At 35.2% G+C, this 26,584-nt stretch overlaps 1 pseudogene; it reads left to right on the forward strand.

The window, feature by feature from the left end:
* Positions 1–13,741: 13,741 nt before the first annotated feature.
* On the forward strand, positions 13,742–14,141 carry LOC105475027 (small ribosomal subunit protein eS24-like; annotated as a pseudogene).
* The last annotated feature ends 12,443 nt before the right edge of the window (positions 14,142–26,584 follow it).

The following is a 26,584-nucleotide window of genomic DNA, read 5'->3' on the forward strand; positions in this document are numbered from 1 at the left end:
ATTTTCAGTTTCTCAAATAGGCAACAAATTTGCATGGTTTTTTTTTTCAGGAATTTACTTGCATATAGTTTAGTTAGACAAATAAATATATCTTCCTTGCAAGAGTTATTATGAGCACCCTGTAGACTTGAAGTAGGCAATTGAACACATACAGGAATCATATTTCCGTAAACTTCTTCTGTACTTTACACTAGAGGTACTGCATTTACATGACCATATTTAAAAATAATTTCCAATGAATTTAAAAGAAAAATAATTTGGAATGTTATTTACTCATTTTTATAAGAGTGACTTCTGTATCTTTATGGAGTTAAGAAGAAGTGAAAAACAAAGTTTCACTGGAGACTATTTGTTTTCTTTTTTTTTTTTTTTTTTTAAATGAAGTTCCAAGACTGGGAAAAAGAAAAAGAAGACGTAGCCTGACTTCTCCTCCTTCACTATTTTTTAAAGTTTTATTTTATTTAGCTGACCCATAATAAGCTACATATTTATGGGGTAAATATTTATGGAGTAATGTCAATATATGAATGCATTTTGTAATGATCAAATCAGGGCAATTGGTAAATTCTTCACCTAAATATTTATTATTTATTCAGGGTGAGAACATTCTACGGCCTCTCAACTCACTATTTTGAAACATACAATATGTTCTTATTAACGATAGTCACCCTTCTTTTGCAATTGATACGATTTTCATACATGTCCCCAACCAAATCTCTTGTTGCATTGTAATCCCCAATATTGGAGGTGCAGCCTGATGGGAGGTGCTTGGATCATGAGGGCAGATCTGTCATGAATGGCTTGGGCTATCCCTTTGGTGATAAGCTCTCACACTGAGTACACACAAGATTTGGTCATTTAAAAGTTTGTGGTATCTCCCACAAATCCCCTCTCTCTCTCTCTTATGCTTCTAGTTTTGCCATGTGATGCACCTGCTCCCACTTCACCTTTCACTATGAGTAAAACTCTCTGAGGCCTCCCCAGAAGCCATGCAATGACAGTGCCATGACTGAGCATCCTACAGATCTGTGAGCCAATTAAATCTCTTTTCTTTATACATTTTCCAGTCTTATGCATAATATTGGTACTGAGTAGATGGGCATTACTATAAAGATACCCCAAAATGTGAAAGCAACTTTGGAACTTGGAAACGGGCAGAAGTTGAAAGATTTTAGGGGGCTCAGAAGCCAGAAAGATAAGGGAAAATTTGGAACTTCTTAGAAACTGGTTAAACAATTGTGATCAAAATGCTGATAGTGATATGGACAGTGAAGTCTAGGCTTAGGAGGTATCATATGGAAATGATGAACTTATTGGAAACCAGAGCAAAGGTCACATGTGTTATGCCTTACCAAAGAACTTGGCTCCATTCTGTTTATGCCATAGGGATCTATGACGCAGGAGAAAATAAATGACTTAAAGTTGGAATTTACATTTAAACAGGATGCAGAGCATTAAGGCTTAGAAAAATTGCAGGCTGGTCATGTGTAAAAAAAAAAAAAAAAATTGGTGGGGGAGAAAAATTTAAGTAGTCTGGTAAGCAACCACCTGCTAGAGATATTTGTGTAACTACAAGGGAGCCAAGTACTAATATTCAAGACAATGGGAAGAAGATCTTGAAGGCATTTCAGAGATCTCCCAGACAGCCCCTCCCATCACAGGCCCTGAGGCCTACAAGGACTGAACAGTTCTGTGGGCCAGGCCTGGGGTCCCACTCTCTCTGCAGCCTTGGGACACTGCTCCTCCATCCCGGCTACTCTGCCTCTAGCCTCTGCTCAAAGAGTCCCAGGTATAGCTTGGGCTTCTGCTTCAGAGGATACAAGCTGTAAGCCTTGGTGGCTTCCACATGATGCTAAGCCTGTAGGAGCACATAGTGTAAGAGTTAAGGAGGTTTGTCAGCCTCCACCTAGATGGTCAGAGGATATATGAAAAAGCCTGGGTGCAAGGCAGAAGGTTGCTGCATGGGTGCAGCCTCCACAGAGATCCTCAACTAGGGAAGTGTAGAGGGGAAATGTGGGGTTTGAGGTCCCAAACAGAGTCCCCACTGGGGCACTCTATCTAGTGGAGCTGTGGGAAGGGGTCCACTATCCTCCAGACCCGAGAATGGTAGATCCACTGGCAACTTGCACACTGCATCTGGAAAAAAAATAAAGGCACACTTAACTCCACCCCATGAAAGCAGCAACAGAAGCTGAACCCTGAGAAGCCACAGGGGTGGAGCTGCCCAAGGTCTTGGGATCTGATCCCTTGCACCAGTATGCCCAGGATGTGGGACATGGAGGCAAATGTGATTATTCTGGAGTTTTAATATTTAATGACTACTGAATACCTCTGTGTTTTGAAGCTTAATGCGGCCTGTAGCCTTTTTCTTTTGATTGATTACTCCCTCTTGGAACAGGAATGTTTACCCAATTCCTTTATCCCCATTGTATCTTGAAAATAAGTTATTTGTAATTCTTCAGGCTTATAGGTGAAAGGGACTTGCCTTGTCTCAGATGAGACTTTGAATGCTTGAGTTAACATTGGAATGAGTTAAGACTTTGAGAGACTGTTGGGACAGTATGACTGTATTTTGCAATGTGAGACAGAATGACATTTGGGGAGTCAGGAGTAAAATTACATGGTTTGAATATAGGTTTACACCAAATCTTATGTTGAATTGTAATCCCAGTGTTGGAGGTGGAGTCCAATGGGAGGTGTTTGGATCATGAGAGTAGATTCCTCATGAATGCCTTGGGCTATCCCCTTGATGGTAAGTGAATTCTTGCTCTGAGTTCACACAATAAAGGGTCACTGAAATTGTGTGGCACCTCTCTACCTTTCTCTCTTGTTCTTGCTTTCACCATATGATGTACCTGCTCCTAATTCACCTCCCACAATGAACAAAAGCTCCCTGAGACCGCGTCAGAAGCCAAGCAATGTTGACACCATGCTTGTACAGCCTACAGAACCACGAGCCACTTAAACCTCTTTTCGTAATAAATTATCCAGTCTCAGGTATTTCTTTAGAGCAGTTGCAAGAACAGCCTAATACAGCAATCAAATGCCAAAACTTATTTCTCCTAATGGTAACTTTGTCATTTGAGACTCTTTTTGTGCTCTATGTTTTTTAGTACTCTTCTGGATTAGCTATAATCTTAATGTGACAATTATGCATTTTTATGTTCATCTGATGCAAATTAATCTTATTTCTTTGCCATCAATTATTTTGGAGCCTTAATATGTAATGACTGCTCTGCTGTGTTTCGAACTTGCTTGAGGCCTGCAGCTCTTTTCTTTTGGCTCAACAGAAGGACTACATATGGAAAGACTACAATTCTTAGTGCTTGTTTTACTTAGTCTGGGCCATATCATTGAGATCTGACCAATGGGATGTGCTTGGAAATTATGTATACATTCATACGTTTCATAAAGCATCCTAAGTGAGCCTCCACACTTTATCTTAATTCATCTGTCAGACAGCTGAGTGCAGAGAATACCTGGAGGATACATCAGGATGAGAGCCACAGTATTGAAAAATTCTGGGTCCCTGTTTAAGTACTTTAAATAGAATTTCTCAGTGGAGCCTCCAAACTCAAATGGGACTGTGAGAAATAAAATTCCATTCGAGTTGCTGAGATTTGAGGGTTGTTTGTTTTAGAGGCTAACACAACCTACTATGCTGTCTTTTTCTGTTTTATTTATTTAAAACAAAAGCATATATGTGAATCTGCCAATGAAGTCTCTTAATCTATTTACAAATACTAAATCACTTAATGCTTACTACAACCCCATAATATAAGTAGTATTATTATCCAAATTATACAAAGGAGAAAACAGAAGCACATGTTCACACGGCTAGTAAGTAACAAAGCCAAGTTCCACTCTAGGCACTCTGGCTGCAGAGCTTCTGATCTTAAATTCCAGCTCTACTACCTGAATTTAAGTAACTATTCTTTTAAAGATTTCATGGGTTTTTTTGGGTGGGAGCTACTTTGTGTCTTTCTATGTTTCTGAATATTTCAGCAGTTTTATAGCTGGCTAATTATGGAGAGACCAGAAGAGACATTGGCCTGAGTCTTACATTTAAGAATGACCTCAAATGTGACCTAATTAAATTTGAAATCACTGTGCTTTGTGTGTCTTATGATTGAATTAGTTAAATGTAAAATATTTAAATATCTGTAGCTCTATTTTCACTCTTCTTCACATTCATTCAAATTACTAGGCAGCATTAATATTTGGAAGTGGCCCAGCCAAGCTCTTATTCTCTGAAAAGTCCTGTTTTGCACCACTCATTGATGAATATCTAAGAAAAACAATTGTCCATTCTATGAAGCTCAAAATGAATTCAACAGACTATTTCACTGAGTATCTAAAAGCTTGTAGATGCTTAAGGAACATTCCATGGTGCCACCAGGTAAGCCTCTGACAAAGCTGCAGTAGGCAGAGATAAGGAGAATAGAGAAGCTGAATATGTTCATTTACTTGTACTGAAATGAACTTAGAAACCTTTTATGTTCATCTAATTCTGGAAAAAATTACATAGATCAATCTTTTCTATATCCTATAAGAAATTGTTAGGTCACATCTAACTAGAAGTTGTGTTATTGACAAAGGAGATATTGGCTAGAGCATCTGTGCTACCTCTGGCTTATTTAGCAGCGAGTCATGGGATCTGTAACTTTCACTTGGCTCTACTGAAAAGAAAGGAAAGATCTGTGGCTAATGAAATGTCAAAAATGTAACATCTCTAAGGGTTTGGCTCAACCCTTCAGAGTGCATCAGAAGGTCAGCACCAAGCTTCAAGTTAAATCCCTTCACAAACTGAGATCTTTGGGTTGTGAAAAACATTTTTTTTTTTTTTTTGCTTCATCTTTCTGTCAGTTATTTTTTTCTGCCTTCTCAAACTAAACTGTTTGTTGCTTTAACGAATAATTGTATCCACGGGATTTGAGATTACTGTGAATTGACTGTATGGAGTGCTGTCATTTTGTAAGTGGCATGCTCATGCAACTTTTTTCAGATTGCCAATGTGTTCCTGAGTGGTGCTATTGAAATTGTATGTGCCTATGTTTATTTTTGCCTGTCACATCTATTAACTTTAATTATCCAAATTATCCTTTTGTATACAGTACTACCATTTATTATTTTATCTGTTATCTAAAAAGATGTTATTAGAGAGAATAATCAATTGAGTTAGCATCTCTTAAAAATGCTTTAGGTGACATAATAAAAGAGACCAAAGAATGAGGCTGAATGGTTAGAATTTGAGTTTCAGAACTTTTTTTCTAATATTTGGATAAAAAATTGATGACCCTTAAAAGTTTTTGGGCCTTAGTTTTCTCATCCGTTAAACCAACATAAGAATTTCAGTGAAAGTATTATTATAATGTAAATAAATTGATAGTATATTTGAAAGCACTTACACACTAAAGTTTAGCACAAAGGTTAGTTTTTTTTTTTTTTTTTAATTTACTATTTTTATAAAAGTAAATAAATGAAAAAAGGCCATATGGACTGTTAGGTCAAATTCAGTCATTATTATGAAACATGTCCCAGTTTGGCATTTTTGTAGGAAAGCACACTCATGTTTTAAAATGCTCTTACCAAATAACTACTGAATGTATATGTCATTGCAGAAGAGATTTTCAGTGTCTTTTATAAAATTTTACTCATTTGTCTATACTAATCTAAAGAAAACCTTAAGATGACAAATAAAGGTCTAAGAAAATATTCGTGTCATTATTTAACTTTGAACATAGAAATTTCAAATTTGGGGAAAAAAAACTATTTCCTTGAGAATTGGATGCATGATATGTAGCATCCATTTAAAATATAACTTCATCACTGACTCAGGCAACTTCATATCGTATTCCAATATCAGGTTCAAAAACACCTATTTAGAGTAAATTGATTTCTTATCATTTTTTTAATGACAGAAAATTTTTTTACTAAATTTATTTGGTATCCATTGTATTCACATTTTCTTGATTTTAGGAGTGTGTTCCACACTACTAATTATATTTACCGTAATACAGATATACCATAGCTCAAAATGTAGAAAAACTCAACATGTTAAATGGCAGCAGTATTTTTGTTAAAAACCAAAATCTCTTTCAACAGGTACACAGTCTGATATCTATATATGTCGAAGTTTTTTGAAAAAATGAAAATGTCCAGAAGTAAAATGAAAAGGACGGACAGAGACCAAATGATATAATTAAAGTTAATTTAAAATTTTGAAATTAACCAAATTGCAAAATAAGGGCATAATGGTCACTAGCTCTATATTTTCCTATGTCACAAAGTAATCAATTTGCCATTTAAAAATTTATATCATTCTATGACTTTTCTTTTGACCGATGTGAACTGTTATTAATGCTATGTTTTACAAATCAACAGGTATTTTTTGTGTCTATTTTAGCTTTTATACTTTTGAGTATGATTTATTATGTTTAGGACTTCATGTTCTTTCTAAAAGAATGTCTTTGCTTTTGAATCTCCCAATGAAAAAGAAACACAATATTATAAACCTAATTTTTCTAAAAGTCATAACGTTAAAACTATCATAAAATATATACTATTTTTATGTAGACAAAATATATTCTGAAAATACATGCTACCTTCAGAGTTTTCTAAAAAACAACCATAGAATATTCATGTGAAAAATTTATTTATTTATTTATTTATTTTTTTAAGACAAAGTCTCACTTTTGTCACCCAGTTTGGACTGCAGTGGTATGATCTCAGCTCACTGCAACCTCTGCCTCCTGGTTTCAAGTGATTCTCCTGCTTCAGCCTCCCCAGTAGCTGGGATTACAGGCATGCACCACCACACCCAGCTAATTTTTATGTTTTTAGTAGAGATGGGGTTTCAATATGTTGGCCAGGCTGGTCTCGAACTTCTAACCTCAAGTGATCCACCCACCTCAGCCTCCCAAAGTGCTGGGATTACAGGCGTGAGCCACTGCAACCAACCCAAAATTTAACTTGTTATTGTTTAAATATGTTAACTATGCTTGCTCTGTTGATACATTAGGAATTCAGTGTTGAGGGTTGCTTTGTTTTGTTTTGCTCTCACAGACTATAGGTATTAGCTCATTCTTGTATTGCTATAAAGAACTACCTGAGACTGGGTAATTTAGAAAGAAAAGAAGTTTAATTAACTCAGTTCCTCAGGCTATATAGGAAGCTGGGAGGCGTCAGGAAACTTACAATCATGGTAAAAGGTGAAGGTGAAGCAGGCCCATCTTACATGGCTGGAGAAGAAGGAAAAGAGAGAAGAGGGAGGTGCTACACACTTTTAAATAACCAGATCTGGAGAGAACTAACTCAGTATCATGAAAACAGCAAGGGGGAAATCCACTCCTATGATTCAATCACCTCCCACCAGGCCCCTTCTTCAACATGGAGGATTACAATTTAACATGAGATTTGGGCAGGGACATGAATCCAAACCAGATCACCATAGATCTTATTTAACTTTTGAGCCAGTTACATGTAACAACGACCATGGAGTCAAGCAATAAATGAGGAAGTTTCTCCAGAAGCTTATAAAATTATAGCTGTCTCTTCAAGCACTGAGGGGTGGCTGGTTAAGCAGGTTATGATCTTTCCAGGGTGATATTGGAGGTTGTTTAAATTGCAATTACAGTTTATAGTGCAGCTGTTAAAATCCACCAAACCAAATTTTCAGAATGACCTTTTCCATTTATTTAAGGAATTTTGCCAAATGTTTAATTTCTAGGCATCTCACTTGGGCACTATTACAAAAATACACCTTTAAATGAATTATCTCATCTTTAGCATTCACACACAATAATGAATGTCTGTAAGTGACCTATAGTTTCAGTGGAATTAGCTCTGTTATATATAGGAGATGCTGTCAGACATGTAACTTTAATTTAAATAATATACAATAATTACTAGCCCTCCGGAAAGGAAGAGTATATTTGGAATTTTTAAAATGTTTCTTAAAGTTACCTCATCAATATTAAGAATTCAGTTTTGGAAATCTGTCACATTGGAAAAAGCATTGAAATAGCAATGTCAGTGCACTTATCTAAGCCATGTAAATGTCAAGTAACATATGAACATAATGCATTGTCTCTTTTTAATAATTTTTATTTAGCCACATCTATATTAATTTATATTAATCCAAGAAATAAACATCATATATTTATTTTTTCTTCATTTAAACAAATAGTTACAATTAGCCAAATGGGAGAACACTGTTTAAAAATTGATTTAGCTATGGCTTGTCTTGCTATCAAAATGGGTTAGTCCTAAATTACACTAAGCAAATTGAACACTGTTTAAAACATGATTGATTTAATTAGCTACACCTCTTTTAGAGGTCAGGAAACATTGATGAATACCTGGAGGGCTCAACGCTACTACTGTTCTTATCAGTAAAATGATCTTCTCCATATCAGAAGTGTTCAACCAAGTCTGTTGAATAAATATACGTGTTTTTGCTAGCTACACCAACAGAATATTTAAATGATAAAATTTTAAGTATAAAATCAAACATCAAATAGAACCAACTCCAGACCATACTTTCAAACTTCTATAGAACATGCCATATAAATGTAAAGGTTGAGCCGGTATATTTTGTTGTGGTTGGAAATGAAGGCTCAGAGGGCATCAGTTGGACTCTAGGCCAGAGTAAGTCCTATGAGATCTTGGAAAAATTACTTAACCATTCTAAACTGGTTTCCTCATCTGAAAGTTGTGAAAAATAAATTTACTGGCCTGCTAAAGTTTTTGGTAGGATAATAGCAAATAATGAGGAATAAGCTCTCAGTACAAAGCCTGGCAAATTGCAAATACTCCAGAAATGATAGGTATTATTATAGGTAAAATAAAAGTTAATGCAATAAACCAATATTCCTTCAAACAACAACTCAAACACACACTCTAGTTCGACTGCTTAAAGGAACATATGTGTCCAGTATCCATGCAGATAATCTAAATATCACAATGCCTATTTAGTATATTCTAATTTCCTTAGCTCCAGGGTCAAGCGTTTGAGGGCCAAGAAGTGGGGCCTTTGGAAGAAAGTAGACACAGATAGAAGATAAGTAAAAGCAAAGTGAAAGGAAATAGAAAATAATGACACACAACCTACTAGGCCCCAGGAAGTAGCCTCAAATTTTGTTTGCCTTACCCTAGTTAATGTTCAAACCCAGAGTTAGATTAAACTATTATGATTCCCTTTTACAAATCAGGAAACTAGATTATAAACAAGCCAATTCCATTACCTGTAGTGAATCATCAGTAAGGGAGATGGGACTTCACCCCAGGTTCGTCTGCTCCTGAGTGGACCCATACTCTTTATGCTAAATTATATGGTCTCTTGTTAACAGAATTTCAGACAAGTATTTGGACAGACTGTATTGCAAAGTAAGAATCGGGATCATTAGACTGAGAAGGGAGTCTCATCTAAGTAATTGAAGGGGAGAAGGTGGGAAATACTGCTTCAGCGGATCACTGAGGCAATGAAGCCTCAGTAGTTGAAAGGTTATTGGGGCCTTGCACATGAACTTCATTTGCATTCCCTGCTCTAACAGTTCCTCTTGATGTAACATTGTTCTGGGACTTTCACCTCTCAAAATCTTGGTTAGTTTATTTTTAAAATGGAAATAGTAAGACAGCTTTGAGGACCAAGTAAAATAATACATTTAAAGCATTTAACATCAATTTTAATAAATAGTGAGGTGGTTATTTTGTTGTTACTGTTGTCATCATTACATTGTTTAAAAAGCCAGGGTAGTCCATGCACTGAAAGATAAAACACATGATGGTAAAGAGGAAGAAAAAAATCAATCCCACTCTGAGCAGAGATGTAATAGAAATATGCATGGTAAGATGTAGACATGACCAGCTGCAATTCAGTAATGCATGTCAGGTATCATAAAGCTAGAGGAATTAGTATACATAAACACATATTGAAAATAACCTCTTAAAAATAAAGAAAGCAATTTTGACTCTAATAAGATGTTCATAGTATTTGGATATTTGGCTAAAATAACTTCACTGTCTCCTGAATACTGAAGTGAAAAATTCAGTACTATACTCCTTTATTCTTAATGTCCTGATGTCACAGCTTTGTGCAGTGATGAGTTACAGTCACCTTAAAACATTAATTTAAAGGACAATTGCAGACATTATTTATATAACAAGAGGCCTTTCATGTTCTAATTTATACTTTATACACAGCAGTACTCTTAATAAGTTGCATTTAGTTGTATGTCAGAACCACTGTCAGGTGAAGAGAATGTAAGCAAGATTATTTTGACATTTTGTAGAGATGACAGTATATAAAGAGGAATTTGGAGCTAAGTCCATGGAGTAAGGGAATCAGAGAAAATGGGGATTAGCATCGAAACCATCACTGTTATTCTCCCCCTGAAAGAGAGCACATAGTCATCTCCTTGTCCTTTTGCTGTCTTGAAATCTGAACAGTTCAGAAGCACTTCATTCAGGGATGTAGACAGCCAGAAGACTTCTTGGGAAGCCACGTTATTCTGGAAAGGTTACTGGTTTCAAAAGATAAGTAAAGTGGATGATATAAAATTAGCAGTCAAACGGTTCTGAGTCCTGGGGTCATACACCAGCGTTTCAATTCTAGCCTGCCACTTAAAAGCTCCATGCTTTTGTATGAGTTAATTAGTCTCTTTAAGCTTCAATTCTACATTTGTAAATGACTTTACTAATAGCAAAGAAGAATTATCTGATTCAGAATTAATTTATAATATTATAATTGATAATTCAGTCTAAAGGTCCTTCACATGTGTCCAGATTTAATTTATTTAGCTTATAAAAACTGATTCGCTGTAATTAGATTATAAAAACTTCAGGTAGTATTGTTATTTAACATTACGTATATTCCATAGAAAGTATTCAGCATATATTAGGTATTCCAAAAACTACAAGATGAGAACATTGTACTTCTACTAATTCAATACATGGAGGCTTATAAATAATTCTCTTGTGAAAGTTGTTTTAATACCAGTCAAATAGCTAATAATTTTATTATTCAGTTTGTTCTATTTTGGTAAGTACAAGAAAAATAAAATCTTGCTTATTTGACTTTTTAAAAACTCAGACTACATTATCTTATACAAATGAAAAAAATGTAGAGTGTAACTTCAAACCCTAGTAGATTGTAGTGCTATATATGAAGCAAAAAATATCAAAATTATTATACACTGGAACACTCTGGTAATATTCCTCCCAGATTTACTCAAGACATTGTTTGGCAATGGAGTAGTGAAGGTGATTTATTTTAGATTTCTGTTTTATTTTCTGATATGGCCTTTACTTAAATTTTCCCTAGTATTTCCATCTTTATGAAAATTATTCTTCCTCTCAGGAAAGCTATGAAGAAATTGCTATTTGTCATGTAAAATCTTTTTGTTATTTAACTCTATTGTCTATGAAAAAAAATTCTGCATGCAACCTAAAATTTAAAACTTAATTTTTACAACAGAGAAGAGCCTTGGCAGTGAAACAGATATGAAAATATAGTATTTACAATTACTAATTCTTGGGAAAAACGGAAAGATCCAAGCCCAGAACACAGAGATCTTTTATAGCTACACACAAATGGAGGGGAAAAAGAGAGAAAATATGTTCATTCCCCAAACTGAAGACAAGGATGAGGAAGTATTATGACTTTCAAGTCTCATTTGCAGCGTTTCTACCTCAAAGCATCATCACATATCATGAGTTCATATTCTGCAACAGTAATGATGCAGTTTTCGAATATAATAATACAGGAAAGTGAACCATATGAAAAACCAGCAGGAAATTGTTGTGCCGAAAAATAACTTCCTTTAGGAAAAAGACTTGATAGGTATCGCACTGTGCATAAAAACAAGTTATTTAGACATAGGGAAATTGACATTTCAGTCATTTCAGCTTTTTGTAGCTTGGACACGAATATAATCTCAAATATGAATTGAGTTCATATAGCTCCTTGCATAATCATATGTTGAGATATACGATTACACTAATTCCACGTACCAAATCATATGGTGAGCCAAATGTATTTTAAAACATTTTCACCTATTTTGACATGCATGTGGTCTGAATATATGCAGAAAACTATTAGATGTGTGTCTTATGTTATAGTATCAAACATTTAAAAGGAGAAAATCAGGGAAAAAATAATACTCACCTTTTTTCCTACTTTTTCAACATGCTATGAATAGAGTTTGCTTCTCACTTAACTTTAACACAAAATAAACAAGAAGACACTCCAGGATTTTTAAATCAGCTTTATGGAAATACAATACATTTCAACTATTTAAGTTATTTAATAGTGTATATTTGGTTTGTTTCCAGTTTTGAGCTATTGTGATTACAACAGCTATGTACATTTATGTACATATTGTTGTATTGACACATGTTTTTATTATCTTTGATACATCTCTGGGAGTCAAATGGTTGTACCTTAAGGTAGGTATACATTTAACATTTTAGGTTACTGCTAAATAGCTTGCCAAAATTATTATATCATTTTACTTTCTGCTAACAGGGTATGAGATTTCCAGTTACTCCAAGTCCTCATAAACATTTTGCATTATCAGCTTCTTTACTTTCCTCCATTCTCATGTGTGTGGAACAGTATCTCATCGGGCTTTTTAATCTGTAATTCTGATGACTAATGCTGTTGAGTATCTTTTCACATGCTCATTGGACATTTATATTCTTTTGTGAAGTATCTGCTAAATGATTTGCCCATTTTCAAATGTTTGCCTTCTTCCTATTGAGCTGTAACAAGACTATCTTCTGGATGCAAGCCCTTTGTCAGATTTATCATTTTAAATATTTTCTCCTCTTTTGTGACTTGCCTTTTGATTTTCTTTACAGCCATTCCAAAGAGCAAATATTTTTAACTTGAATACAGTCTAATTTCTCAAGCTCTGAGGTAAATTTGAAACAGTTGAAAATTATGTTTCTTAAAGCTGTCTAAATATGTAGATATTCTGGTTTCTCATTCAAATGTGAGCTTATCCTGTTCAGATTTTTATAACACTTTTTTCCTTCCACCATTTCCAACCTGGTTAGCTATATTTTACCTCACCAGGGCAAGAGAACACAAACTTCTGTTAGCAGCCAACACTCAGATGACTAATGAATTCACAAACTTCCTACAAAAGCAATAAAGGAAGGCAAAGTAAAATGGACTGTTTCATTTTTTTAAGGCTTTTGCCCATTTGATTAGGCCCAGAAATTGGTTGAGTGGGTGAAAATAGTCAGAAACAGGACCACTTAAAAGCATGGCAGAAAGAGAACGCTGTAGCCATAGCAAGTATCATAATTTGAAGCAAATAAAATTAAAGCAATACAAAAAAAAAAAGAGTAAGCATGAATAAATAGCACAAAATGATAGATGAAAAAGAAAAAGTACACCAAATGCCCACCTTCAGGGAGGAAATATTTTGCATGGTTTCACATAAAGTACTTCAATCTGAAAAAGTCTACATATACATCAATTCTATCACAAAGTGCATAGTCATAAAACATAACAAGATATAAGAGGGTCCAAGTGGACTAACAAGTTAATCATGAAAAATGAAATAATTATATTATTGAAAGTCTAGCAACAGATAATATTCTTACTCTTGATGCAATTAGATGAAACACACATATAAAAAAATCAGCTTAAAATAAAAACTTTCATTTTTTGCAGAATGAAAAATAACAAAATTAGAATATAAGAAAATTACTATTGAGATAGACCACCATCATGAATGACACCGTAACTATCTGCACTAGAAAGTTCATGACCAACCAACTACTTCAGAGGAAACAAATGGTCATTGATGTCCTTCACCCCGGGAAGGCAACAGTGTCTAAGACAGAAATTCGGGAAAAACTAGCCAAAATGTACAAGATCACACTGGATGTCATCTTTGTATTTCGACTCAAAACTCATTTTGGTGGTGGAAAGACAACTGGCTTTGGCATGATTTGTGACACTTGGATTATGCAAAGAAAAATGAACCCAAACTTAGACTTGCAAGAATGGCCTGTATGAGAAGAAAAAGACCTCAAGAAAACAACGAAAGGAACACAAGAACAGGATGAAGAAAGTTAGGGGGACTGCAAAAGCCAATGTTGGTGCTTGCAAAAAGCCGAAGGAGTAAAGGTGCTGCAATGATGTTATTTGTGCCCACTGTGGATTTGTCACGAGAAGATTAATAAATTAAAAACTTTCATGTGATAGAAAAAAGAAAATTACTATCATCAAATCTATTAAATTCTAATATAAGAAAGTTAATAAGTATAATGAATTAAAAAACTAATTATCTTATATAGATATAAAGTGGCAAGATATGAAATAAACATACATATAATTACATATACAATAAAAATCAAGGAAATTAAAATAAAACTGGTTTATAATATAGCTTGACTATCCCTAATTCAAAAATCCAAATTCCAAAATGCTCCAAAATCTGAAATTTTTGAGAGCTGACATTTTACTACAAGTGGAAAATTCTAAACCTTACCTCATGTGATGGGTCACTGTCAAAATGCAGCAAAAACTTTGTTTTATGGACAAAGTATTGAAAATATTATATAAAATTACCTTCAGGCTGTGTGTATAAATCACACAGGAAACACAAATGAATTTCATGTTTACACTTGGGCCCCATCTCCCAGATATCTCATTATATACATTCAAACATAACAAAATCTGAAAATGCCCATCTGTCGTCAGTAGAGACTAGCATTGAGTCCCAGTGATGTACTGGGGTGATATGTCAGTTACCTGGTGGTAGGTTGATTACATTGGACTGGTCTCCTCATGGAAGAGGCAGCAGTTGGTTCTTACTGTAACGGATACTTACTTTCTATATGGATTTCCTTCCCTGCATACAGTGCTTCTACCAGAACTACCATTTGTGGATTTACAAAATGCCTTTCCAACCATCATAGTATTATCTCACACAGCTATGCTCTCATTAAGGAACTCACTTCACATCAAATAAAGTATAACAATGGGCCATATGCTATTGACATGGAGCAGCCACGCTTCCTTAAAACAAACAAAAAAAATATTTAAAGGGCTTAAAGGTAGAGGGCAGTTTACTGCTTATAGACTAGGAATCCCAGAGTTTACAGAAGAATAATTTGGGTAGTAACTAGGGAAAGTAGAATAGCATTATAGCTTATTATAAAGATAGTATGAGATAATATAAATTGTCCTAGAGTCTTGCTTATTAATCGGAGAGGTAAACAGCGATGAAAGGAAAGATGCATTTAGTCTTAATGGTGTGTTAGAGAAGAGAGATCTTTAAGTCAAACAGGATTTACTTGTTTTACAGTGTTTCTCACACTCCACAGCAACTTCAAACAAACAACCCAATTCTGAATAGCGCCTTTCCTCCTAAAACTTACAATTATTCAGGTTTAGGCAGAAGACCTGATGTATTTTTAAAGTTCCCCATGTGATTCTAATGTAAAGCCATTGTTGAAGCTTCTCAGTCATTGTCTAGAAATGAGTCCCAGTAATGGCGAACTGGAATTTATGTTTTTACTTGTCAGCTGGTGGAGGCAGGGTATAGAAGGACAGTCAGTCAAATGAATTAAAACATGATCCCTGTGTGTCTTCTCTTGAGAGAAGAAGGAGTATTCTATAATTCTAAGCAAGTTCAGTAAGGATTTGAAACAAAGAAGCAAATAACATGTTTGTCGGTGGGTTTTCTCATTTGAATTTTTCCAGAGTTGGTATGCTTACCAACCTCACAATAATTCTAGGCCAATATTCCCTTCTGAGACTTAATCATTTGTGTCTTTGTTGGTGGAAGATTAGTCAATGAAATAACCTGGCTCTTCAAAGATTTTGAGATTACCAGATACAATTAAAACAAAATGTAGGTCACATTAGAGAACATATATTTGGGAATGAAAAAAAGAAATGCAATATACTGAGATTCAATGGAATGCTTAGTGATATTTGTGGTAGCAAAGTATCACTAGAGACATGCATAATTAAATTTTTGTTGTCCCTACCAGTTATGTGACATTAAAGATCTAGCAGTATATTATCTCCAAAAGTAAAATTGGAACCTCCAGATACTTGAAAAAGTTACATAGAATAAAATTATAGAGAAATTTTATGCTTACAGATAAAAGAATTGCTTTTGCCAGTTATATTATTATAAGTGCTTAAAAGGGACATCGATTCTTATGTAAATATATGTCATTTTCAGTCATAAACTTAAGATCTTAAGTTAGGGAACAAATAGTCACGCAGACTGATTTATCAAAAAAATAGGTGTCAATGATTTAACAAAATATAATTATTAAAAAAATTAAATGAATAAAACAAAAGAATATAAAGTCATCCTATTTTCTTCGGAGCTCAGACGATTTAGAGACAAATCTAACCAATAAGAGTTTAGTTAAGCAGTACTGCTTACATTCAAACTAACTTTTCCAGTACATGAGCTCAGGAAAGCACATTCCAATTGTAATTTTCTTTCCTCTTTGCTCATTGCTCCTTTTGCTCTAGTTTATCTTTGTCACCCGAGTCTGCTTTCAGGTTGTTTGGAGGACAAATAATCCACATTTTTCTAAATCATTAAACTAGAATCATACCACTCATTTAGGTTTCTTAACTAGTTCTGCTTTTTTTGAATAGAATTATACATTTTTAAAAACACATGAATGTATATAGCTTTAAAATAATCTTTAAAAGCTTAAGACAAAGGCATGTGTTTCTCTAGCACACATTTTTCTATTACCCCTTTGTATTCCCCAGACAAAAATATTTCAATTCTTCCTAGTTTTAGTTTGCATATTGCTAAATAGTATAAATGTACTTGAATTAATCAACAGTAAATATTATTTACTTCTTGTAGTAATGAATCAACCTTTTTTTTATACCACTTGTCACTCCTCCATCTTTTCAATATCATTGTATCACAATTAGTGTAAAACTAACTTTCAGTATTTTTATTATCATTACTGGTTATTCTTTCATGCTAGACCATGTAGATTATTATTAATACATTCTGTCTTATAGACCAATCTCTTATTTCTTCTACATCATTTTTCCCCTTTAATTTACTAGTTTTTTTTTTTTAAAAAAAAACATTAAATCTAAGCACAACTTTTATCTACTTCTCAATAAAATTCCTCTTGACAAAACCCAGTCTGTATTGTCTGGATGGGTTGCTATCTGGACCTTCTGTACAGTAATTATTCTAGTATTTTCTTTTTTTTTTTTTTTTCTAGGTTAACTGTTTATTGCCGAAATTGATATTCTTGACTGACAAATTGGTTTCATCATATTGGCAAACCTATAAAATAGTCCTATTAAGGAATTATTTTAAAAATAAAGTTATTTCTAAGACATATTAAGATATAGCTATATTCATTAAAGCAAAACAACTGTTTTAACATTAAAAATAACATAAATATAATTCTCAGTAAAAGTTCATATACATTAGTTTCTTAGCTATAATTTGTATCTAATATATAAGCTCTCTGTTTTGGAAAAAATATTTTAAAAATATAGTTGTATTATCTTTAATTGCTTCATAAAATCATAGTCTTTTTCAAGTTGCATTTTGTGATTGCTACATTTGAAATTATTGATTTTTTTCAAGTTACTATTTTCTATATAAATTGTGATTTTTAAATTTGAGAATGTAACCTCTATGTTGATAATGAGGTACCTGGTAAGTTCAAAGCAAATTCTATTATATTTTTATTTTGTAATAGTTTAATAGGCAAATATTCTGGCACATATATTTTCACAGCAACTATTAAAAAAAAGTAAACTCTATTTACAGCACTTTTATTCAACAAAATTTTTATGACAAAGCTTGTCAAATAAATTGTGTCTGTTATGGAAATCTTTTAAACATCTTAACCAAATTTAGACACTGCTAAATTGTAGGCATTCTCAAGTTCATTTTATTCTAGTACATAATATAAACTTATTTAAGTAAAAAAATAAGTTCTCCATAAAAATTAAATCTTGAATGAAAGATTTCTGTCTTAGTTTGGGCTGCTGTCTCAAAATACCACATACTGGGTGGCTTAAACAACAATTCATTTCTCACGGTTCTGAAGGCTGGAAAGTCAAAGATCAAGGAACCAGCAGATCAGTTTCTGGTGAGGGCCTGCTTCCTGGTTTGCAGAACTGGTTTGATCTCATTATGTCCTCACATGGCCCTTCTTGGGTATGTGCACTTGGATGGGGGTGGTGGGGGTAGAGAGAGAGATCTGTTTCTTTTTATAACAGCATTAATCTCATCAGGAGGGCCCTATCAACATGACCTAATCTAACCCTAATTAAAGGCACTACCTCTGAATACCATCACGTTGGGTATTAGGGCTTCAGCATAAGAATTTAAGGTGATACAAACATTTAATCTATAGCTATTTTCAACTGACTTTGAATGTAATGTTTGAATGAAAATCATCCGTTATGTTGATGATTTTACAAAGTCTAAGCCTCAAAGAATTCTAAGCTAGATAACAAAAAGAAAAAACATGGACTGTCATGCTGAAATATTTTTCTAAATTCAGCATCAGCTTTGTCACAAATATTTTAGTTCATTTTTTTTTTTTTTTTTTTTTTTAGATGAGGGTGTATTCTGTTGCCCAGGCTGAAGTGCAGTGGTATGATCACAGCTTACTTCAGCCTTGACCACCTGACCTCAAGCAGTCCTCCCATCTCGTCCTCCCAAAATGTTGGGATTACAGGTGTGAGCCACCACACCCAGCCTTAGTTCAATTTTTTTAACCCTATGTGTGTGTATAAACATTTGTAAATTTTGATTGTTAGAATGTCACATCTTTTGTGGATGCAGTTGTGAAATATGTTTCCTCCAATTTTGATTGGTAATATATTACAGTTTATATGGGCACAGTTGTGAATTATATGTGAACCACAGCCAAGTCCAAGTTTATTTGTTACATCATTTTTAAAATTTAATAAGAACATTGTGCTTTCTATGATGCTGTGCTCAACCAAAGTTTGTAATTGTGTTATCACTGTAAAAACAAATAGAATTGACCCTCACTATTCACAGATTTTGCTTTCATAAATTTGTCTGCCTATTACAGATTGAGCATCTCTTTTTTTTTTTTCAATTTCTAAAAAATTAGATATTTCTTTTTTTCTTTTTTTTCTTTTTTTTTAATTATACTTTAAGTTCTAGGGTACATGTGCACAACATGCAGGTTTGTTACATATGTATACTTGTGCCATGTTGGTGTGCTGCACCCATCAACTCGTCAGCACCCATCAACTCGTCATTTACATCAGGTATAACTCCCAATGCAATCCCTCCCCCCTCCCTCCTCCCCGTGATAGGCCCCGGTGTGTGATGTTCCCCTTCCTGAGTCCAAGTGATCTCATTGTTCAGTTCCCACCTATGAGTGAGAATATGCGGTGTTTGGTTTTCTGTTCTTGCAATAGTTTGCTGAGAATGATGGTTTCCAGCTGCATCCATGTCCCTACAAAGGACACAAACTCATCCTTTTTTAAGGCTGCATAGTATTCCATGGTGTATATGTGCCACATTTTCTTAATCCAGTCTGTCACTGATGGACATTTGGGTTGATTCCAAGTCTTTGCTATTGTGAATAGTGCCGCAATAAACATACGTGTGCATGTGTCTTTATAGCAGCATGATTTATAATCCTTTGGGTATATACCCAGTAATGGGATGGCTGGGTCGTATGGTACTTCTAGTTCTAGATCCTTGAGGAATAGCCATACTGTTTTCCATAATGGTTGAATATTCTAGTATTTTCTCTCACCATATTTTAGGAACTCCCTTCATCTTTCTTATGTTGAATTATCTGTTTCCTGAATCATCCCCCTTTTTTTTAGTCATGGTGACAGTAACTGCAATAAACATAATATAAAAAGAATTTAAATCTAGAATATACAAATAAATACTAGAAATCCATACAAATAAACAAGTCCACTAAAAATGGTAAAGTCTTAAGACACTTTATAAGAGTAGATTTTCAAAAGACAAGCATATGAAAAGGTGGTCAACACTATTAACCATCAGAAAAATTCAAACTAACACCAAAATGAGATAACAATACAAAACCACCAGAACTGATACAATATTTAAAATTACAATATAAATGCTGGCAAGGATGTAAAGCAACCAGCATACTATTGCATTGCCAATGGTTATGTAAATTATTAAAATCATTTTGGGTAATTTTATGTCAATTTCTATTAGAGCTAAACACACATAACCCATAACCTAGCAGTATCTCCCTTAGGCATATTCCCAGGAGAATCGAGTTTATATGTTCACCAAAAGACATATACAGGAAAGTAGATAATGGCTTTACTCATAATAGTGCAAAATGTAAAACAGTCCAAATATCTCACAACAGTAGAATGTATAAATAAATCATGATTTATTTACATGATGAAATACTCCACAGCAGTTTTTTTTAGATTAAAAAATATACTATGCTTAAACACAACCACAGGAGTGAATCTAACAGACATAATGATGAATAAAAGAAACCAGAAACTGTTGAAAAAGTTTACTCTATTTAGCTGTACAAAGCAGGCAAAATTGGGTTATGGAAATATTATCTTGGTTGAGGTCATGACTTCATAGGCATACACATGTGTCAAAGTTAATCAAACTGTATAATTTAAATATGTTCAGTTTAATGCCTTTTAATCATATATCAATGAAATTTAAAATGCATAAAATCAAACATGGGCTAAAAAGTGATAAAATTCAAAGTAATGATTATTTATTCAGGAGGATATTGACTAGAAAAAAGCCCAAGAAAACTTTCCAGGGAGCTGATAACACTCTATTTATTTGTTCTGGTGTGTGTGTGCATATGTAAAAGCTCACCAAATTGTACTCAAGATTTGTGAGCTTTACCTAGTATATACTTTTTTTTTTTTTTTTTTCCTGAGATAGGGTCTCACTCTGTTGCCCAGGCTGGAGTGCAGTGGCACAATCTCAGCTCACTGAAAACTCTGCCTACCAGGTTCAAGCAATTCTCCTGCCTCAGCCTCCAAGTAGCTGGGATTACAGGCAGCTGCCACCATGCCCAGCTAATTTTTATATTTTTAGTAGAGATGGGTTTGCACCATGTTGGCCAGGCTGGTCTTGAACTCCTGAACTCAGGTGATCCGCCCGCCTCGGCCTCCCAAAGTGCTGGGATTATAGGCGTGAGTCACCACGCCCAGCCCCCTAGTATATATTTTGATAAAATCTATAAAATAAAAAGGAGTCATCTGCAGCCTGCAGTTCTGTCCTGATGTTAATTTATACCACGGGGAAAGGGAGGCAGAGCAAAATGGTGGAACAAAAGAATCCACTAATCACTCCCACCACCTCCAACCAAGGATGCCAATTTGGCAACATCTACATAGAAAAAAAAAAAACACCTTCATAAGAACCAAAAATCAGGTGAGCACTCATATTAACTGGTTTTAACTTCATATTATGGAAAGAGGCACTGAAAATATAGAAAGAATAGTCTTGAATAGCCACTGATGCCACCCCTTCCTATCCTCAGCCCCTTAAGCAGAGCACATCTCTGGCTGGGCACTGGGGGAGAGCACAGCAAATGATTGTGCAGCATTGAACTCGGTGTTTTCCTGTTAGAGCAGAAAAGAAACGAAAACAGGAACAAACTCAGCTGATGCCCACCCACAGAGGGAACATTTAAACTAGCCCTATCCAGAACAGAATCACGGATCCCAGTGGGCAGAACTTGAGTTCCTGCAAACCTCACCACTTAGGGCTACGGTGCTCTGTGTCCCTAAGTGAACTTGAAAGGCAGTCTATCCCATAAGTATGGCAACTCTTAGGTGAGTCCTAGTGCTGAACCAGGCCCAGAGAAAGAGGACTGGATTGTAGGGGGATGTGACTTACTGAGACACCAGCTGGTGCAGCCAAGGCAGTGCTGACATCACCCCTCCCATCACCCCAGGCTGCACAGTTTGTGGCTCTAAAACAGACCCCTTCCTTCCACTTGAGGAAAGGAGAAGAAAGAGTGGGGAGGACTTTGTCTTGCATCTTGGATGCCAGCTCAGCCATAGCAGGATAGGGCACTGGTCAGAGATGTAAGCCCCCATTCCAGGCCCTAGATCTTGGACAACATTTCTAGATACACGCTGGGCTAGAAGGGAACCCACTTCCTTGAAAGGAAAGTACCTAGTTCTGGCAGAACTCATCATCTGCTAAATGAAGAACCCTTAGGCCCTGAATAACCAGTAGTGATACCCAGGTAGTTGGGTATGGAGGGCCTTAGGTGAACCTCTGAGACTTGATGGTTTCAGGTGAGACTCAGTACATTACTAGCTGTGGTGGCTATGGGGCAAAATTGCTTCTGCTTGAGAAGAGAAAAGAGAAAAGCAAAGGAGACTTTATCTTGCACCTTAGGTACCAGTACGGCCACAGTGGGGTAGAGCACCAAGTAGCCTCTTGGGGTCCCTGATTCCAGGACTTGACTCTTGGATGGAATTTCTGGACCTGCCCTGGGCTAGAGGGGAGGCCACTGCCCTGAAGGGTGAGTTCCAGGCCAGGCAGAATTTAACACAAGTAGACATAAGTACCTTGGGTCTTAAGGGAACATTGGTGGTAGTCTTGCATTGCTCCTCGTAGCCTGGGGTGGCAGTGGCTATGGGGTGAGGCTCCTCTGCCTTTGGAAGAAGGAGGCAAAAGTGGAAAGGACTATGTACTGTGGTTTGAGGGCCAGCTCAGGGACAGTATACTAGAATGGCAGGTATACTTCTAAAGTGTTTTTATCCTGAATCCTGACTACCAGGTGGCACTTCGGAACACATCTGGGGCCTAGATGACTTTGCCACTCTGAAGGGAAAGACATAGGCCTGGCCTGCTGATTGTAGAACCCTAGACTCTTCAGTAAACACAGGCAGTAGCCAGGGAATGATTATAGCAGACCTTCGGCAAGACTTAGCACTGTGATGGCTTCAAGTCTGACCCAGCACAGTCACAGTAGTGGTAGTCACAGGGATGCTTGCATCCCTCCACCCCTAGATTTAGGTAGCTCAGAACACAGAGAGAGAGAGACTCTGTTAGTATGGGAGAAAGTAAGGGAAGAGAACAAGAGTCTCTGCCTGGTAATCCAGAGAATCCTCCCAGATCTTGTCCAAGATCGCCACAGTGGTACTTCTACGAGTCTGCATGAACCACAGGGTTACTGGGCTTGGGGTGCCCTCTAAAGCAGTTACAGTTTAGATCACAACACCCAAGTCCTTCCAAATATCTGGAAAGCCTTCCCAGGAAGGATGGCTACAGATAATCCCAGTGAACACTGTAATAAACACCTAACTCTTCAATGCCCAGATACTGAAGAACATCTAATAACATCCACACCATCCAGGAAAATATAACTTCACCAAATGAACTAAATAAGGCACCAGGGACCTAGAGAAAGATATCAATAACCAAGTACAATAAGTTATAGAAAACCAATCATATTTAGCCCAAAAAAGATGGCCTCAAGGCATTTAATACTCAAACTTGCAAAGTTCAAGGATAAAGAAAGGAACCTTTAAAAAAAAAGCGACAAGATAAAAAAATTCAGTAACATACAATGGTCTCCAATGCATTTGGTAGTTGGCTTTTCAATGGAAACTTTACATGGCAGAAGAGAGTAACATGACATATATAAAGTGCTGAAGAAAAATAAACTTTTACCCTAAAATAGTGTATCTGCTGAAAAGTTCCTTCAAACATGAAGGAGAAATACAAACATCCCCAATCAAACAAAAACTGAGGGACTTCATCAACTCTAGACCTGTCGCACAAGAAATTCTAAAGGGAATATTTTAATTAGAAAAGGACATTAATGAGCAATAAGTAATTTCCTGACAGTACAAAACTTGAAGTAATAGTAAATACACAGAAAAACAGAATAGTATAACACAGTAACTGTGGTTTGTAAACTACTCTTATCTAAGTAGAAAGATTAAACCAATCAAAAATAATTACAACAAATTTTCAAGGTGTAGACAGTACAATAAGATATAAATAGTAACAGCAAAAAGTTAAAAAGCAGGTAGACAAAGTTAAGGCATAGGATGTTTATCAGTTTTCTTTTTGCTTGTTTGTTTGTTTATGCAAACAGTGTTAACGTATCCGCTTAACATAATGAGTTACAAGATAGTATTTTCAAGCCTCATCATAATCTCAAATCAAAAAACATACAATGGAGACACAAAAAATAAAAAGCAAGAAACTAAATCATATTGTTAGAGAAAATCACCTTCTTCTAAAAGAAGGAAATAAAGAAGGAAGAGCAGACCACAAAACCACCAGAAAACAAATAACCAAATGGCAGGAGCAAGTCCTTTCTTATCAATAATAAGTTTGAATGTAAATGGACTGAACTATCCAATCAAAAGATACAGACTTGCTGAAAGAATGAAAAAACAAGACCCATTAATCTGCTGCCTCCAAAAAAAAGAAAGAAAGAAAGAAAGAAAGAAACCACTTCACCTATAGAGACACTCAGAGACTGAAAATAAAGGGATAGAAGAAGATATTTCATGACCATGAAAACCAATAAAAGAGCAAGAATCGCTATACTTGTATCAGACAAAACAGATTTCAAGACAAAAACTATGAGAAGAGACAAAGATCACTACATAATGATAAAGGCATCAATTCAGCAAGAGTATATAACAATTTTAAATATATACACACCCAACGCTGAAGCACCTCGATATATAAGAGAAATATTATTAAAGCTAAAGAGAGAGATAGGTCCAAATATGGTAATAGCTAGAAACTTCAACATCCCACATTCAGCATTAAACAGATCTTCCAGACAGAATATCAAGAAAGAAACATCAAACTTAATCTGCACTACAGACCAAATGGATCTAATAGATATTTACAGGACATTTCATCCAGTGGCTGCAGAATACACATTCTTTTCCTCACCACATGTATCATTCTCAAGAATAGACCATATATTAGGTCACAAAACAAGTCTTAAAACATTGAAAAAATTGAAATAATACCAAGCATCTTCTCTGACCACATGGAATAAAGCTAGAAATTAATAACAAGAGAAATTTTACAAATTACACAAATACATGAAAATTAAGCAATATGCTCCTTGATGACCAGTGGGCTAATGAAGAAATTAAGAAAGAAATTGAAAAAAAATTAAAACAAATGATAATGGAAACACAACATACTAAAACCTGTGGGATACACCAGAAGTGGTACTAAGAGGGAAGTTTATAGCTATAATTGTCTACATCAAAAAAGAGGAAAGACTTCAAACAACCTAATAATGCATCTTAGATAATTAGAAAAGCAAGGGAAAACCAAATCTACAATTAGTAGAAGAAAAATAAATAATAAAGATCAGAACAGAAATAAATGAATTTAAATGAAGAAAACAATACAAAAGATCAAGCAAACAAAAAGCTGTTTTTTTGAAAAGTTAAAAAAAAAAATGGACAAACCTTTAGCCAGACTAAGAAAAAAAAGAGAGAAGATATAAGATAAAATCAGAAATGAAAAAGGAGACATTACAACTGACACTGCAGAAATTGAAAAGATTAATAGTGGCTACTATGAGCAACTATATGCCAATGAGGTGAAAAATCTAGAAGAAATGGACAAATTCCTAGATTCATACAGCGTACCAAGATTGAACCAGGAAGAAATCCAAAACCTGAACAGACCAATAATAAGTGACAAAACTGAAGTCATAGTAAAACGTCTCCCTGTAAAGAGAAGCCCAGGACCTAATGGCTTCCCTACTGAATATTATCAAACATTTAAAGAAGAACTAATACCAATCCTACTGAAACAGTTTCAAAAAATAGAGGAGGAAAGAATACTTTGAAACTCATTGTTTAAGGCCAGTATTACCCTGATACTAAAGCCAGACAAACACACAGCAAGAAAAAGAAAACAACAGGCCAATATCTCTGATGAATATTTATGGAAAAATCCTAAACAAAAATCCTAAACAAAAGTACATTAGAGGCCAGGATTCATGGCTCCAGCATTAGTGGCTCATGCCAGTAATCCCAGCACTTCGGGAGGTTGAGGCAGGGAGATCACCTGAGGTCAGGAGTTCCAGGCCAGCCTGGCCATCATGGTAAAACCTTGTCTCTCCTAAAAATATAAAAATTAGCCAAGTGTGATGGCTCACGCCTGTAATCTCAACTACTTGAGAGGCTGAAGCACTAGAATTGCTTGAACCCAGGAGGCAGAGGTTGCAGTGGGCCAAGATCATGCCACTGAATTCCAACCTGGGAAACAGAATGAGACTCTGTCTCAAAACAAACAAACAAAAACAAAAAACTTATTAACTTATTCATCATGATAAAGTTGGATTTATTCTAGAAATTCAAAGATGGTTCAACATACACAAATCAATCAATGTGGTGCATCATATCAACAGAATGAAGGAAAGAAACCATATGATTATTTCAACTGATGCTAAAAAAGCATTTGATAAGATCCAACACCTCTTTGTGATAAAAACCCTCAAAAAACTAGGGATAGAAGGAACATAGCTCCACATAACAAAAGCCATATTTGATAGACCCACAGCTGGTATCATACTT

The sequence above is a fragment of the Macaca nemestrina genome, chromosome 6 (assembly GCF_043159975.1).
Source record: "Macaca nemestrina isolate mMacNem1 chromosome 6, mMacNem.hap1, whole genome shotgun sequence".
NCBI lineage: Eukaryota > Metazoa > Chordata > Mammalia > Primates > Cercopithecidae > Macaca > Macaca nemestrina.